The 15,277-nt window shown below is 42.6% G+C and overlaps 1 protein-coding gene across 1 annotated transcript in view; it reads right to left on the bottom strand.

The window, feature by feature from the left end:
• fam110b (family with sequence similarity 110 member B) overlaps positions 1 to 15,028 on the bottom strand; it is a 57,560-nt gene extending 42,532 nt beyond the window's left edge. Inside the window, exon 1 of the mRNA XM_086272017.1 lies at positions 14,892 to 15,028. The gene's annotated coding sequence lies outside the window, so the exon portion shown is untranslated. The remainder of the gene's footprint in view (positions 1 to 14,891) is intronic.
• Positions 15,029 to 15,277: the final 249 nt, after the last annotated feature.

The following is a 15,277-nucleotide window of genomic DNA, read 5'->3' as shown; positions in this document are numbered from 1 at the left end:
CAGTAGCTGAAGCTGCTCTGTTGGGTTGCTTTTGTAGCATATTTGGGGTCAGTATCCATCTGTTCTGAGAAGCCCTGGAAAGCATCAGTCTGAACCCGAGCAAAGAGTAAAACCCTGTACAAATCACAATTCATGCTTCTGCTTCTATCAGCATTCACATCATGAATCAACACTATGCTGAGTTCCACTGGCAACACTACAACATTACCTCCACTATGTTTGACAGATATTTGGATCATGGACCGTTCCTCTCCTTCTCTGTGCTTTTGTCTTTCCAACATTAGTACAAGTTCATCTTGGATTAATTTGTCCAAAGACTGTTTTTCACCTCTCAGAACTGTGAAGGTTTTACATGATTCCTATGAAGTCTACACACCAGACGTTTTCAGCTTGTTTCACCTAAACTTTGTATTTCCATTCATTCCTGCCTTCTCGAGAGGCTTCTTATCATGGTTAGATATTGTGAAGTTGGTTGTCTTAACCAAGGAAATGAATCTGTGATTGTACACCTCAGTTTCTGCAGTGCTCTTTCAGGCCTTGTGTTGTAGCTGAACAGTTCATCCATTCTTTTGTAAAATCTAAGATTTTTTGCTCTCTCTCTCTCTCACACACACAGTTTTTGTTTCAGACCAATGAGTGCTTTGCTCATTTGCACCAATATCTCTTTAACTTCAGATAATAACAAAGGGCACAGGACATGCTTGCCACTCAACTGTCCAAGTCCCATTGAGGCTCCAAATATGGGGGACCGTGAAAAAAATGGCTGCAATTTATAAACAGTTAAGCCAAATCTTTTGTTGAACATCTCAAATTAAAGCTGTAAGTCTGCACTTTAAAATCCACTGTGGTGGTGGACAGAGGCAACGTGACAAAAACTGTGTTGCTGACCAACAAATTGTGGAACTAACTGTATAGTAAGACTAATATTCTGCAACATTTAATTTGCAGACTTACCATAAGTCTGCTAAATTCCACACATTTGATGACTTGGCGAATTATGAAGCACACAATTACTGTACACATTGTTGCCCGAGTCAGGCAAAAACTGGCATCATCTCTTTGAGCAAACTACAATTTTCAGGCAAATTTAACAAGGTTCATGAAGAAACCTGCAGAAAGTAAGCAAAAAGAGTGGCAATAGAAGGCTGAAGAAGCCCTGGGTCAGATAAGGGAGACAAGATAAGCTGTGTGCTGGAGCTAATGGGTTTACCAAAGACACAGATCACATCTTACAAGCAGACTTACCCTACTGCTTTAATCACAGCACTTCTACAGAACAGCTTTTTCTTCACCACCTCAACTTATTGGACTCGTGTCAACGGAAATTACTGTTCAGAGATTAAGTGGCTCAGTAAACAACTTGGAAACTGCTATAAAAAGATTCCTTCTTCTTTGTTCTTTCTTTCAGGATATTTCTAGGAGGAGACTGAAGAGTAGCAGACTATAGCATCTATTATTCAGAAGGTTGCTGGTTCAATCTCTGGCTGTTCCAGTCTGCATGCTAAAGTATTCTTGGGCAAGACACTGAACCCTGAGTTGGTCCTGATGCATTCATAAGAGTTCAGAGCTCAGCACGGTTCTCCGCTGGCAGACTATAGGGGGCCATGGACAGCCCATCTATGAGAAGAGGGTATCTGTTGCCATTTGTAGGCAGTGTCCAAATGTGGTTCAACCGATCTATGGGACACTGTTGCTTGTGCTGCTGCTGGTCCATCAGCAGCTGTAGAGAACAGTGAGGTTTTAACAAACAAAGAGATAAAGTGAAACTGAGTGTTAAAAACACTTAAAGTACCCACAGCACCCACAGTGTGTACTTTTTATGCTGCCTTTTTTTAAAAACTTGGATATTTTTTAAAATCTCATTTCTTCCTCATTATGACGCTCAGTTTGAACTTCAGCATCATGACCATGTTTGACCATGTCTACAAATTTACATTGCTGCCATGTGATTGGCTGATTAGATATGTGTGTTAATGAGCAGTTAAACAGGCTGGTGAGTGTATACTGGACGTGAAACAAAAGAATCAACTGAAAAGATGGCACATTAAACCAAATGTCTGAATATAACTTGAGTGGGAGCAGGTTATGTTCAACATAAATTTCTAATCCCGTAATCTCATTTTGTAGCACTTCTTTCTTCTTTAAACTTGTTCTACACACCTGTAAAGTTTTATCACTGTATCTTGCAGGTTATGTCACTATTGTGTTGCACTATTCACCCACAGTCGCCACAACGTTCACAAGAACGTGTTTTGCCACACTTCCAAACATATATGCACACTTTACAGAAAGGGTCAGAGCAGACTACCTACTGAGGAGACTGAGATCTTTTGGAGTGTAAGGGATGCTGCTGAAGACCTTTTCTGACTCTGTGGTAGCGTCAGCCATCTTCTGTGGTGTTGTGTGTTGGAACAGCAGCATATCTACAGCTGAGAGGAAGTGGCTGGATAAGCTAATCAAGAAGGCCAGCTCTGTCCTAGGATGCCCCCTCGTTTTTCCATTGTCTGTAAAAAGTCTCGGTTTTTTAAGCACAAATATACAGCACATTTTGTACATTCTTTTTAAAAACAATTACCCTACTCCGTTGCACATTTCTTTGAATCCAAGTATGCTATTTTTAATAACAGTAAAGTATTTTTTTTTTCTTATGTTTTAAATTTCACTTAAGAGACCATACAGTCTCTTATTCCTTATTTTTGCTCCATGCTGGTCACTCTTCTACTGGAACACTTGAATTTCCCCAGTGAGGGATGATAAAGGATATTTCTATTTCTATTCTATTCTGTACATACAGACTGACTGGGATCAGAGACATTAGAGTGCTGAGAGCCAAGTCAAAGCAGCACGTGTTAATCCAGGCAGGGTTTGTGCCACAAATAAACTGACAGCCTTGTGAAAAACTTGTGGTTTTGATGGCCTCAATCCAGCTGCTACACATATACATTGAAACGGACACAGAGAAACCCTAGGGTCTGTAATTTGGACACAAAAAAATCCCTTAATCTGCAATAAGTACCAGTCCACTTTACGAGTAAAAATGCAGCCCTACTGCAAACTAAACATAAGACAAGCAAACAAGATTCCTCTAAAAAAGATAAATAGTAATAATCTGCATATCTTCCTCTGCAATTTAGACATTAGCTGGAACAAAACAATCCTCGCAATATTCACCAGTGTTAGCACTAGTTTAAGTTTATTAGATAAAGGTATGAGGTAGATAAAGGGTAAACAGTACATTTCAAATCTCCTGCACACATGTGCTAAGATGCTGTGGGTCCTATACAGATACTGTGACAGGCCTCTAACTGAGAACACAGATGAACTCTCCAGCCTCAGTTCCCTCACAGTACTGCAGACACTGCTGAAAAAAGCTGTTATGTAATGTTATTAACTCACCAAATGAATGGCACTAACACACCGTGATGAACACATGCATGTCAGATTTCAGGAGTCAGTGTGGGGATGCTCCACCTCCACTATGCCGAGGAATTCTCCCTGCAATGGTCACTATATAAGCATAGAGGCCAATGCAAGGTTCAATAACTTGTACGCTGACTGCTGAATGAGAATATTTTTAAAAAATTAAAAATTCCCCACTTGCCCATGCGGGCGGTCTACTCTTCAAGCTCTGGTCCTCTACCAGAGGCCTGGGAGCTTGAGGGTCCTGCGCAGTATCTTAGCTGTTCCCAGGACTGCGCTCTTCTGGACAGAGATCTCCGATTGTTGTTCCCGGGATCTGCTGGAGCCACTCGACTAGTTTGGGAGTCACCGCACCGAGTACTCCGATTACCACTGGGATCGCTGTTACACCTCTGTCCACATTTTTTCGAGTTCTTCTCTGAGCCCTTTATTTCTCGTGTTCCTTCTTCCTGATGTTGCTGTCATTGGGAACCGCTACATCGATCACTACGGCTGTCTTCTTCTGTTTGTCTACCACCACTATATCCGGTTGGTTAGCCACCACCATTTTGTCCATCTGTAACTGGAAGTCCCACAGGACCTTAGCTCGGACATTCTCCATCACCCTTGGGGGCGTCTCCCATTTTGACCTCAGGACTTCTTGTTCTTACCGTTCAGCTGACTCCTCAGGACTTGCCTGACCCTCTGCAGGTACTTGGTGGTTGCAGCCTTTCTAGCGGCCTCTTCATCGTTCCCATTTGCCTGCGGGATCCCCAGGTACTTGTAACTGTCCTCTATGTCTGCAATGTTACCTTCTGGTAGTTCGATCCCCTCAGTTCTGACTACCTTCCCTCTCTTTGTTACCATCCGACTACACTTCTCCAGTCCGAAAGACATTCCGATCTCATTGCTGTATATACTGATGGTGTGGATCAGTGAATCGATGTCTCGTTCACTCTTGGCATACAGCTTGATGTCATCCATGTACAGGAGGTGTCTGACAACTGCTCCGTTCCGTAGTCGGTATCCGTAGCCAGTCTTGTCAATGATCTCACTGAGGGGGTTCAGGCCTATGCAGAACAGCAGTGGGGACAGAGCATCTCCTTGGTAGATCCTGCACGTGATAATGACTGGTGCTATGGGCTTGAAGTTGGCCTCTAGTGTTGTCCGCCACATCCCCATTAAGTTCCTGATGAAGGCTCTTAGGGTCCTGTTGATCTTATATAGTTCTAGGCATTCCAGGATCCAGGTGTGGGGCATTGAGTCATAGGCCTTCTTGCAATCAATCCAGGCAGTGCACAGGCTGGTCAGCCTAGTCTTGCAGTCTAGGCTGACTGCTTGGTCTATCAGTAGCTGGTGTTTTGCGCCTCTGGTATTCTTGCCCATCCCTTTCTGTGCCGTACTCATGTATTGACCCATGTGCCTGTTCATCTTAGCAGCTATGATGCCTGACAGGAGCTTCCACGTGGTGCTGAGGCAGGTTATTGGTCGGTAGTTGGAGGGGACCGGTCCCTTCTGGGGGGTCCTTGAGGATCAGGACCATCCGGCCTTTGGTTAGCCATTCTGGGTGTCTCTCGTCAACCAGCATGGTTACTGGACCCTGTTCAGGGAGGTTGCTGTGGTCTGCTCTTAGATCCACTAGCCACTGAGCATTGCCATTATGAGTTGCGTCCTTCTCCCATATGCTCTTCCAATATTGCGCCGTCTCCTGCCTTGGTGGTGCCGATTTCATATTGTTCCTCTGCCACTGAGAGTACACCTTGGCTGGTATACACACACACACACGCACATATATACACATGTATATGTAGACCCAGTTTCGGTGTCTGGTTGCTGGGTTGGGGTTAACATTCATTCAGCTTTCACTTTGGGTTCTTGGGCGATATGTAAAAAGTTTCCAACTGACAGTCCAATAACCGATGATAGGCGATATATTCATGCAGACTTTTTGATGGGCAGAGCAATGTAATCATGTATGGACTGATTTGCGCGTTTCAAATTTGTACGTTTTGTTTGGAGGGAATATTTCACCTTCTTATCTTGCTTGTTTCAGTATTAACATAGATACTTTTTGGATTACTCATTTATTTATTTGAGATGCACCAAATCGCACAAAAGACTTAACTTTACGTCAGAGATTCTTTTTATGTTCGCTGGCAGAGACATTTTTAACTTACTTTGTGTTTAATTTTGTATTTGTTGTTTGGTCGAGTGTGTAAAACACATAAACACTGGAACGGCCTGTAAACACAGTTATAGTGGAAAAAAGAAGCCATTTCTTCTTTGTTTCCCTCCCCACCATTGTGTTTTGGGTTTTTTTGTAATAATATGTTTTCTGAACTCCTTTCTTTCTTTCTGTTATGAGTCTGAGTAAATGGTAAATGGCCTGTATTTGTATAGTGCTTTACTAGTCCCTAAGGACCCCAAAGCGCTTTACATATCCAGTCATCCACCCATTCACACACACATTCACACACTGGTGATGGCAGCTACATTGTAGCCACAGCCACCAGTAGGCAACGGGTGAAGTGTCTTGCCCAAGGACACAACAACCGAAACTGTCAAAGCCGGGGCTCGAACCGGCAACCTTCCAATTACAAGGCGACCTCCCAACTCTTGAGCCACGATCGCCCCACCCGAGTAAATGAATTGCTGCATTTGTTCGCAGCTGGAAGAGGATGCTGTTAAAACAGCGCTATTATTTTTACGGTTGACTGCTTCTCTTAGCTTCAACCAACATTTTTAGCAAACTTACTCATGGGCAAATAAATAAATCACTCTTGTAAAAACGATCAGCGGAAGGCTCAGCCTATCTTCAATATATTCGTCCAGTCGCCCAACCTTAAATTGAACTACTCGTTCTTGTAGAGAACCAGTTCTCGATTCCCATCCCTAGGAGTGGTACTTGTTGTTGCCCTGAACCAGGGAATACTTGCAGCATCCATTCATGAATTGCAGTCTGAACTGAAGCACAGACTGATGACAGTGCTTGCCATGTTTTCCAAGGATGGCAAAGCAGAAAGATTTAACATCTCTAATCTGATTGGAGTAGACATGTAAAAGCCCCTCCCCCACTTCATCTGCCTGATGCTCACACATCCCTGGATTCATTTTCACCCAGACGCCCTGATGTGACCCATCAGATTCTAATCTTAAATTACCTGAAAGAGTCCAGCAAGTACAAGAAGGAAGCTGAGTTAATGTATTCTTCAACTGCAAGTGTGTGTGTGAGACAAAGAGAGAGTGAGGCTGTGTGTGGATCCTACTTCCTAGGTAAAATCAGCTCACACATTTGACAGGTAGTGCGCCTCATGCACATACATAGTCTCTGCAACATGGAGAGCATGTGACAGATGGCTCATGGAGGATTTATTTCCATGGATACACACAAAAATAACTGCAAAGTAAAACGCTGTCTCTAATATTATTACACTGTGACTAAAGGACAAGGTGAAACCATTAAGATAAAGATATAAAAAAAAACATCATAAACAATAAAAGAAAATCATAAAAAGAAAGAAATGAAAGTCTACAATCGCTGTGTTTTTTTTGTTTGTTTTTTAAATTCTGTTATCCAAATCCCTTCAGAAAGTATTATTCCCAATCGTTGTTTTTTTGTTTTGTTTACACACTGAGGTGGACAACAGCACAACGACAACACCTTTACAACCAAATATGGGTGTAGGGCACAATCAGCCAAGGTTTCGGGTGAGCTCATTGTGAAACCTAGCCCCACCCCACCATGTGATTTTCTGAGGTCAGATGGCCCAGGATGTGAGTGGGCGTTAACCCATTGTGACGACCTACACCCATTTTCACACCTTGGCTCATGTGATTAGGTAGAGGATCATTAGGGGGTCCATTGTCCCTCTCAGTGGGTTGCTCCTACACGGCTTAAATCTGGGACTCTCCAACATGTGACCCTAGAACTGAAGAAGCTTCTCGGATGAGAGGTGAAACGTCTTCAAGCAACTCAAAGAAGTCCAGACGCTTTTCTTTCCAAGCTCCTTAGACTACAATGACCTGGATGACTGAGAACCTTCACAGACATACTTCATCTAAACCTGCAGCATGCATAAAGTCATTAATCAACCACTTTGCCAAGTTGACAGAGGCTGCAGATCAGATCAACAGTTAAGACTCCACATCGCGAATGGACAAGCAACTGATTATGTTACTTTGTCATTTGTTTGTCATAAAAAAGTAATAAAATAGTTACAGAGACTGGGTCCTGTGTGTGTGTGTGTGTGTGTGTGTGTGTGTGTGTGTGTGTGTGTGTGTGTGTGTGTGTGTGTACATATTTAGACATCTTTGTGAGGACAGAAAATTGACATGCTACTATACTTGTCGGGACTAACAGTCAGTAATGGGGACGAAATGCCGTCCCCACAAGTTTGAAGGCATGTTTGAGGCTCAAAATGTGGTTTTAGTGTCAGGATTACAGTTAGGTTATATATAAATGTCTCACTGTGACGCTAAATGCTAAGCCATCAGGTGTTTTAAAAATTAATCGGCTATGTACCACAGGCCTTCAAGCTGGCTGTAGTTAAACCTTTACTCAAAAAGCATCTCTAGACCCAGCAGTCTTAGCTAATTATAGGCCAATCTCCAACCTTCCTTTATATCAAACATCCTTGAAAGAGTAGTTGTCAAACAGCTAACAGATCATCTGCAGAGGTTTATTTGAAGAGTTTCAGTCAGGTTTCAGAGCTCATCACAGCACAGAAACAGCTTTAGTGAAGGTTACAAATGATCTTCTTATGGCCTCTGACAGTGGACTCATCTCTGTGCTTGTCCTGCTAAAAAGCTGGTGGCCTAAAAACATGCAAAAAAGCCTTATTTTTCCTCTGTACAAATGCTGAATATAAACTTCAGTTTCATTGGATACTGCCTTTACACTGCTATGTTCGTCTTGCTTTCATTTCTAGAAAATAAACGTGCAGATGCTTAAATGTCTTCTTTATCTTATCCGGTCTGTAAGTCAGTGACGTCAGACTTACAGACGAGATTCTGGGTCCAAAGTCAAACGAACACTGTGGGTTTACTGAGAGTTAAAAACTGTCTAAATTCTTTCATCTTTAATAAAAGGATCAGTGTTGCTGCTTTACTATGGAACGCCAGGACTGCCATAATGAATTAATTAAATACACCATTAAATAATTAATTAAATGTGGCAATAATTAAATACAAATGGGAAATAATTAATTAAATAAATATTTTTGACACATTTAATTAATTATTGACACAAATGGCAACTGTTCAGAGACGTGGTTACAAAGAGGATTTCAAACTCCAGGCTGTCAGTCACACAGTAGAAGTTGGGAACAGAGCAGCTGTGAAATCTGTCTTTCATATTATGCTCAGCGTCTTTTAGTTTACATTTTGACTGCACAATTGTGAGCTTTTTGTTATGCACAAAAACAACATTGTTTTATTTTAAAATTAAATATCGCGATAGAATATGGGTAAAACGCGCATGCGCAGTGCCTTTGTTTTCATACGCACATGGCGGAAAAGGCACGGCGGTGACGGAGAATGACAAGGGCGAAAGCGGATCGTTAAATGAAACGGATGAACCAGAACTGGTTTGTAAAAATGCTGCAACTTCACTGGTGTGGAACTGGTTTGGCTTTCGTCCGTCAGATACACAACAAAACACTATTTTTGGTAGAGCATGCTAGCGGGCCGTCGTTATTACCGTGTTGTTTGATTTTAAGTGTGCCGTATTTTCCAATCCTTTGATTTTTCTGAAAATCGGCAGTGCCCCTTATAATCCCGTGTGCCTTATATATTAATCCTGGTTTTGTTTACCGACCTCGAAACGATTTTATGTGGCGCTCGAAAATCTGTCAAATGTTTAGTACGACTTTGCTAAGCTACGAACCCGCACCACTTGATGGCTTGTCGGAGCATTACGGCTATCGTAGGCTTCAACATAATATTACCGTATTGCGTGTGTATAACCTCTTTTTCAGTTTTGAGGATATTATACATGGTTATGCTGAGGATATGTTGGCCAATTTCCACTGGAAATGCCTTTTGGTTAAACTGTCAGCAAAGAATTTACATTTGCATTGTTAAAGTTTATATAACTGTAATGCACATAAAAAAAACAGCTGCTTGTTTAAGAGAAAATACATTGATGGGTTTTTTTGCAATAATAAAGTTGAGGAGTTGGAAAGTATTTTTTCTAGTGTCAATTATATCGTCAGCTATATCGTTATCGCAAATTTTCAAATCTATATCGTGATAAATATTTTGGGTCATATCGCCCTGCTCTACTACTAACAACTGCGCTGCCAAAAATGTGTCAGTGCAAAGAAAAAGAAGAGACCATGATTAGCTCTTCATTCACTGTCAGACACCTTAATAATGTTCAGTTCAAACTGCAGAACACACACAATGCAGACAGACGCCGAGCTGTAACAGAGGAGAGGCTCAAAGTAGCACACTCTGCTTTTTATTGTTTAATCTGAGAGTCACTGGAAATGGTAAAAACTAGTCCCTAAGGACCCCAAAGCGCTTTACACAACCAGTCATCCACACATTCACACACTGGTGATGGCAGCTACATTGTAGCCACAGCCACCCTGGGGCGCACTGACAGAGGCGAGGCTGCCAGACACTGGCGCCACCGGGCCCTCTGACCACCACCAGTAGGCAACGGGTGAAGTCTCTCGCCCAAGGACACAACGACCGCCCCAAATGTAAAAATACTGGACACTGGTGATCATTTACATGGGTGAGTACAAATTCAGAGTCGGTGCTGTTTCACAGTTACTCTGCACAGCTCTCTGTATGTCACCACTGATAGCAGAGCTGGTTGTACAGTAAACTTTATTGGAAATGTCCCTTAGCACAGCAATGCACGCTCCAGTGTTGGGTAGTGTCACATCCTGAGTAAGCCCTGCCTTCACTGCGGTCGCTGCAGTTTGATTCATTTACCTCCATCATTTGAATGTGCTCCTTCTAAAGGGGTCAAGTCATTGCTGCAGTAGGTTTAGCCTGATTGTCTGAACTGATTCTAAAGAAGAAGAAGCAGCAGCACTGTCTTTGGAAAAAAGAAAACACTTTTCAATAACTGCTAATACATGACGTCTGTAACTTCACAGATACCTGGGAACCCATCATCTCATGCATTTGATTAAATCCCTGTCAGCTGTTCCTGGTAACTGCAATCTAAAGCTCCAGCTAGAGCAGAGAAACAGCCTGACTAAATCATTCACAGCAGAATTCATAAAGGCTACAGACAGAAGCTGTGCACTATGAGCAAGGACACCTGTGGCTCTCAGGTAAAACTTCCTCAATCTACATCTCAGTCGAAGCTGGAAGCACTAAACTCTAGGCTTGTTTCTACAACAAAGCAAAGACTGTGCAACTGACTGCCCAGACAAATTTAAAAGGTTATTGCATCACTTAAGTGTGCACAGGATGAAGAGGGAGCGCAAGGTGAGAGCTCTGCAGTGTTACCAAAGCAAAGGCCAGGTTTTATAAAGGGCTCTTCCATCTTTCTTCTTGCTTCTTTGATGCTGGCTCAATGTAGCAGTGATCTGAATGAAGAGTGGAAGTTACACTACTTGTTAACTGCTGAGCACACAGTGAGAAAACTAACTTAATACTGGTGCAGGACTGTTAATGACAGCACTTTAAAAAACAGCTTCAGTCATGTTGATGTTGACTTTTAAAGCGGAAAAAGCATTGCCTTCACGCAAACACACTTCACACATGTTTTTGCTTTTTTAGGCAGACTTTAGCTCATTGAGAAGAAAAACTAGACTCTGTAAGAAAGCAAGAATTTGATTCAATAACCGCTGGTCAAATTCAACATTGTTCACTTCTGACTCAGACCTCCTGGTTGGGGATAAACAGAGGAGTTAGTGGCTTCCCTGTGGCCATGTTTTCTGCTGCTTGGCCTCCCTCAAGGTTTCCCGTTCACACGGAAGGGCAGAAGGTTTTCCTCGAATAGTTGTCCAGTGGTTTCACTGCTACCTTAAGCCCTCTGTGTATGAAGCTGCTTGTCTCTTATAGCTGTTTTAGGATAGTTGCTCTCCCTTTAACTGGTTTTCTATGTACATACACATGGAAAGTTGGGAAGGTGCAGATGGAAAACGTCTGCCTTTTCTATTGGTTATAGTGGTCCTGACTAAAATACCCAGCAACAGATGACATGAAGATGTACTTCAGCTGCACCACAGTGTTCACTCAAGCCTGATCAGAAATGGACTCAGTGGAAGTGTGGCTTCTTAAAGTGGACATGAAACACTAGATGTATAAAGGCCATTGCTGCTGCTGATTACTGCCACACCTGTTCTCGATCAAGAATAAGGTGATCCAAGAAAATTCAGGAACAAATGAGAAACAACCCTCAGGTCTGAGTCTGAAAAGGCTAAAGCTGTGTAACTTCAGCCAAACACAGTACGAGCCATTTATCCACAAATGGCGAAAACATGGAACTTATATTGTCTTTGTCTAACGTTTACATTTGCTTGATACTCTGAAACACTGAAGTGTGACAAACATACAAAAAACAGGAATTCAGGAAGCTTGCAAACACGTTTTCACACCACTGTAATTTCCTCTGGTGTTAATAACGTACACGACTGAAGAGCTGGCAGTCCTTACAGGAACAGCATCATTTACAAAGGTGAGACACGTGTCCTTGCTGGAGATTAAAGAGCCTGGGATTTTCACAGATTAAACTTTGTCTAATCTGAATGACAAAAACTCAATCTTCAACATCCTGACCTGGAGTTAGCAGCAACTTTCTTTAGCCTCACTGAACTACAGCTTAGCAATGCATGAACCAGTCTCCCACCTGCAGCTTGTGGACAGTGACCTTCCAAGTACAAGCACTGACTACTGCTGCCAGAATCAGTCCATGGCAGCAGAGTCCATCTGACTGCAAGATGAGAGCCTGTCCAGCAGTGACGGGGCTTAAAAATTTGGCCTATAAGGAAACTGATGGTGCCGTTTTCTCAGAAGGATGAAAAAATGAAATCATAAAGCATACCTGGGGTTCCTGCCCAGTAATGTCTGTGTGGGAAACACTGCACTATGAACTGTACTATTCAGTCTGAAAATACAGAGACATTGTTTTTGGTCTGTATCTTATATACTAAACTGTATTCTGTGTACAGTTTCACACAAAACTCTATGTGATCAAGACTTATTTGCTGCCCTAAATGACTATAAGATGCAGGAATGATGCCCAGAGAGCAGACGGTGAGCTGCTGCTCTGTGACAAGCTTAATGAATGTAAACTTACCCATAATGTAAAAAGCACTGTTGTACTGTTGGCTGTGATTTTTAAGCTGAGCACATGTACTAGACCAGTGGTCTCCAACCTTTTTTGCGCTACGGACCGACTTTTTTTTCATGGACCGGCCTTTAATGTGTCACGGATAAATACAACAAAATAAAACTAGTACCGGTACCAAAAAACAGAAGATTTATTCATAACACAGGTGAAAAGACCCAGGAAAACCGAGTTAACGATAAAAACGATAACAAAATAACGCTGAAAACCGATAAAACCCTGAAAACTAGACATTTCACACCTGAGCCTAAACTCTCGCGGCCCGGCACCAAACGACTCACGGACCGGTACCGGTCCGAGGCCCGGGGGTTGGGGACCGCTGTTCTAGAGTATATATTGTAACAGTAGTGATTTCATTTCTGTTCAAACCTCTTCAGCCCTTCCTCATTTCTTTATATTTCACTAGGTAAATGTGTAACAGTGATTTACTGAATCGATTCCATGATGTAAATATTTGTTCTGTAAAAATTGTGTTTCTGTTTGTATAAGTGCTTTTCTTCTGTTGCTGTTACAACCAAATTTCCCCTTGTGGGACAATTAAAGGATTATTCTGTTCTATATACGCTGCATAACAGAGTTTGTACAATGTTAACAAGCTTGAAAGCTAACACTTGGTATTACTACTAATAACACCATGACTGATGTTCCACTGAGTTTCTTGTGTTTGATTTTGTTTTTAAATCCATGAATGCTTTTACCGCAGTGGCAGCGTGTTTGGGATCATTGGGGTCACAGGCTGAAAAATGAAGCTGTAACAAATCAGTTTTCAGACGGTAGCTAAAATCTGATGGTACTTTGCAGTTTTCGTAATTCCATGAATTTTAACACTACTGGGTTAAATACAACCCTAAACCATGGCAGAACCTCCAACGTGTTTGCCACTCACTTTCCTGACCTCCTCCATACTTACTGATGATGAAGCACACATTGTAAATTTGGATTCAACACTAAAACTGGTCAATGGACTGGTTCTTATATAGCACTTTTCTACCCCGTTGAACTGGACTGATACTGACAGCGACTTGTTGCCACAGCAGCCTTTTCTCCCCGTTTCCTTTCAGTAAAGTGGACACGAAGCACTAAATGTATAAAGGCTCATTTACACCATGCTCCCAAACGCTGACATAGATGTAACACTGGCTGTTTGGCTGAATTTAAGAACAAGTGCTTAAAGTTTAGGGCCATCTACTGTCAGTATGATCCCTGGGTTACATTGATTACACTGGTCCGGCTTTTTGGTCTGGTGATTCAAACGGACTCTGCTCCACACTGTTGTCATTTAGAGAGTCCTTCACGACATTACAGCTAACAGGTGGAATTTCCCGTGTAACTGCAGCTAGCCAAAGAACCAGCTACTGCTAAAGACAGCGTGAAAGTGGACAGTGTTTCTTATGGTTAAAGGGTGGAACAAGCACAAAATGGTCAGGCATAATCAACAGCCTACAAGTAAGTGAAAAGGTGTGTGTGTGTGTGTGTGTGTGTGTGTGTGTGTGTGTGTGTGTGTGTGAGAGAGGGGGGGGGGGGGAGAGAGAGAGAGAGGGGGGGGGAGAGAGAGAGAGAGAAGTGAGTGTGCGCACACCAAAAGACAATATTTTCCTCCCTCAAAGCTAGCATGAGCATCATATACTGCAGATATATCTACAGCCACTGTGACATGGAGGAGGAAGACAAACGTCCCCAAAGCATTCAGAGGTGTCCCTATCTGTGATACCATGTGTCACGAGCTGTTTACAACACCAACTACACCTGCATGCGCGCGCGTCCCCGCGTTGCTACTGCTGCTGCTGGTGGTGGGGGTGGTGCAGTGCAATGCAATGCAATGCGACCCCCCCCCGTCACAGCAGCACAGCCATGGATGTTACACCTCGGAATGCCTGTGTGCTCCTGCGCTGGAAGCTAGCTCTGCACCACCACCCCTAACCTCACACGAAATCACATCAGCACCTCTCATAGGGCTTCGTCAGAACAACGGATAAGTGCTACGTTATATGATTTGTCCTCAGCGCCTGACTGGATCGCATTATCCCGAACAATAGCCTTAGTTACGACAAGACTGCTAATGAAGAAAAAAAGACAGGTCCTGCGTTTCATCAGAAGTGTCAGTGCCGTTTCAGCCATTGCAGCTATGAAATGCAGACAGGTTAACATCACAACTAAGCTAGTTAGTTGTCCTTACCTGGATATCCAGCTCCAGAAAACAAAGGATGATGCTGCGGTTTCTCTCCGTTAGGTCAGAGCGTCTCTTCGGCCTGACAGCATCCTGTTTCCAGTCAGCAGCACCGCTGTGAGGCTGCGCGGCAGCACGAAGGCCGCTTCCGGTCACAACTTCAAGCATTATGGTCGACTTTGACCCTCGTTAACGTTTATATAGTTGTCTATTTATAAAGGACAAAGAAGATATTCATTATACCCTAACAGATTTTAGTGAACCTCTGATAACTTGTTTATGTTGGCGTACTGGCATTTTATAAAGTCCAATCATAAGATGCATCATAAGATGCATCCAATCGTAAAAACAACAGTTAAAATGAACTACAATGAATGTAAAAGCATAAAAAAAAT

Source organism: Aulonocara sp. 'chitande type north' Nkhata Bay, linkage group LG18 (assembly GCF_057382095.1).
Source record: "Aulonocara sp. 'chitande type north' Nkhata Bay isolate Kocher_YH1m ecotype deep benthic linkage group LG18, A_spYH_male_GT1.1, whole genome shotgun sequence".
NCBI classification, from domain to species: Eukaryota; Metazoa; Chordata; class Actinopteri; order Cichliformes; family Cichlidae; genus Aulonocara; species Aulonocara sp. 'chitande type north' Nkhata Bay.
The sequence above is the reverse complement of the archived record's forward strand: the minus strand, read 5'-3'. Positions and strand labels throughout refer to the sequence as shown.